Here is a 2,828-nt window from a genome sequence, read left to right as displayed (position 1 = left end):
GGACCCGGACCAGCTCTGGGACACCCTCCACCACCCCATGAAGCCTCTCTGCTTCCCCACGAAACCCTACCGGCACCTGACCAGGTCTTTCCTACACCTCACAAGGTCTCTCCATCACCCTACAAAGCCCCAGCGTTGTCCCACAAGGTCTCTTTAGCACCCCCCGAGGCCCCACCATAAACCCGCGAGGTCTCTCCACCACCCGCCCAGCACAGATGGCCCCTGGCAGCGCTGCTGTGCTTTGCCCTACAGCTCCTTCCCCGGCCCCACACAGCCACCGTGCCCCTCCATAGAGCAACCTTCCTTTGGTGGGTGACACGATGGACCAAGGCCACTGCCCCGCCTGAGGAGACACTGCCAACCATTCTGGTGTGTCAGGGACTGTGGCGAGCACCTGTGGCCCAGTGAGACACCCTTGGAGCAGCCACATACCAGCACTGCCCACCCTGGCAGGCCGGAGCATGACCACATGCAGAGCTCCCAGTGGGTGCTGCGAGCTGAGGCAGTACCCAAATATTGTGGTTGTCATGGAGCTCCAACGCAACCCACATCCTTTACTCACTGCCCCACCTCAGCTGTTTGCCCACAGCCCACTTTGATCCCAGTGCTCTGGGCATTGTGGATGATCAGCTGCAGCATCAGCAGGAGCTGTGCATAGCCAGGACACACAGTGTGGGGTTTGCTGCTGCCTTGGGGGTCCTGCGGGCAAATCAGCAGCTTTGGGAACCAGGAAGTAGCTCAAAGTCTTTGGCAGCCTGGGGTCTGTCTGCCCTGGTCCCTGTGCAGAGAAGCTGCAGGTTAAGGACAGACACAGGTGTCCCCATGGCTGAGCTGTTACAGGGCATCAGTTCTGCTCATGCACCCAGAGCCTTTTGCTGTGGGGCACAGCCCCAGCAACAACCTCCCCCTCTTTGCTGAGGGGCACCTGTTCTCTCCTGGGACACTGTTGCCAGTTCTTGACTGGACAAAGCCATGAGCAACCCACTCACACTGATTCTCTCTTGGAGGAGGGTCTGGAGACCTCCAGAGGTAACCACCAGCCGGTTCTGGGTGTTTGAGATCATTAACTTTACCTCCCACTTCAGAGGTGAGTTCCAGGGCTGGTGCCAGAGGCCGGAGGTGTGTCACAGCACCTGGCCACTTTGGGTAGCCCCAGATGGTCAGACACATGAAGGACCCCACTTTGTTATGCCCCCAAACCAGCCTTGTGGCCCCTCCATCGGGAGCTCCACAGGAGCTGCTCTTTCACAGCTCAGACAGAGGCAGGGTGGCAAGGATATCCTGGAGGGGAGAGTCTAGGGTGGGAAGGGCAAGTGTGGAGGCTCATCTGATGCCAGAGTCGAGGCAGATCTCTCCAAGAAGTGTCTTTCCTCTCTCCAGTTTGTCCTGGTAGAGCTCACACATGGCCAGAGAGCCTGGGAGCTGCATGGAAGAGGTGCCACCAGGAGGACTCTCCTGATCGCACATTCTTCCTGCTCTTCATACAGTATGAAAGCAGCTCCCAAAGTGCAGGGCTCAGAGGTGACAGTGCCTGACTGTGAAGTGGGAATTTAAACCAGCCTCTGTGCAGGCCAGCAAGGACCCAGGGGTGCCATCCCACCTGCAGAAGGTGGAGAAGACCTGTAAACTTCTCTCTGGTTTAAGGACGAGGGAGTAACTGGGGGTTGCCACACAAAGGAAGGTGGTTAAGTCTTGATGAAGCCTTATCCTTAGCTTGCGCTGCAGCTCCCCACCAAAGCAGGTGTCTTTGGCTCTGCTTCCAGCTGACAGCTCCGGAGAGGAGCCAGGTAATGTCTGCTGGAGCATCCAGCAGAACTTGGCAGCGGTGGGCAGCGTGGGAGCCCGGCTCCTCCGAGCCGGCAGCAGGTGGAGGAGGAGCTGGGCATGTCGGCAGCTCTCCTGTAGGAGCTCCAGCTGATCCTTGGGCTGCAGAGCCCAAAGAGCCAAGCGATGGCACACGGGGAGAGCCAGGTAAGGGGAGCGCTGAGCCATGGCTGGTGAGTTGCCCACGGGGTCGGGTTGAGCAGGTCAGGTTTCGGTTCCTAAGGGCTGGGGTTTGTTGTGCGTTTGTTGTCACCATGACAGACCTGTTGGGATGGAGCATGGTCCTTGGCCGGCTCCCGCTGTTCCTCAGCAGCCCGGAAAAGGAAGCCCGGGAGGGGGCTGTGACTTGGTCCGGAGCCCACGGGACGGGCAGGAGTTGAGAGGGAGGCTGCACAGGTCCTGTGATGTGGCGGAGGAGCATGCACATGGCCCAGCTCGCCGGGGACCTTTCCCTTCTAATCAAGGTCAGGATGTTCCCAGGCTATCTCCTGCCCCAGGGACCTAAATGAGCCGAACACTCCAGCGCTCACCCCAGACACACCGAGGCCCACACACAGCTGCATCCCCGAGGTGCAGCTTCGGCTGCTGGGCTGGTTCCTCCCGGGGCTGTGTCCCTCTCCCCAGCCTCACACAGAGTCCGGAGTGCTGTGACCGCTCACGGTGCAGCTCAGAGCTTGCAGGAGGGCACAAGCACAACCTCAGAGCACCCTCTGTGCTCACGCTCATCCTCTTCGCCCCTCGCTTCCCCCGAGGCTGGGCACCGCAGCCTCCCGGGAGTCATCCCGTTTCAGGAATGAGTCGCTGGCTCGGCCGCGTCTGGGGTGGGATGAGGTTATGCGGGAACGCCGCTTCTCTAGCGCGAGTTGCTACAAACAGAGGGAAGTGTTTCGGAGATTGTGCAATATGTACACGGTCGCCCCAGCAACAGCGTGTCCACAAGGCATTAGCGGGGCTTAGCTGTGGCTGGTGAGCGATCGGGGGCCCGGGGGGGGCTGGTCCCGGCC

This window comes from Corvus brachyrhynchos, unplaced genomic scaffold, assembly GCF_000691975.1.
Source record: "Corvus brachyrhynchos isolate BGI_N302 unplaced genomic scaffold, ASM69197v1 scaffold26, whole genome shotgun sequence".
Classification (NCBI taxonomy): Eukaryota; Metazoa; Chordata; class Aves; order Passeriformes; family Corvidae; genus Corvus; species Corvus brachyrhynchos.
The sequence above is the reverse complement of the archived record's forward strand: the minus strand, read 5'-3'. Positions refer to the sequence as shown.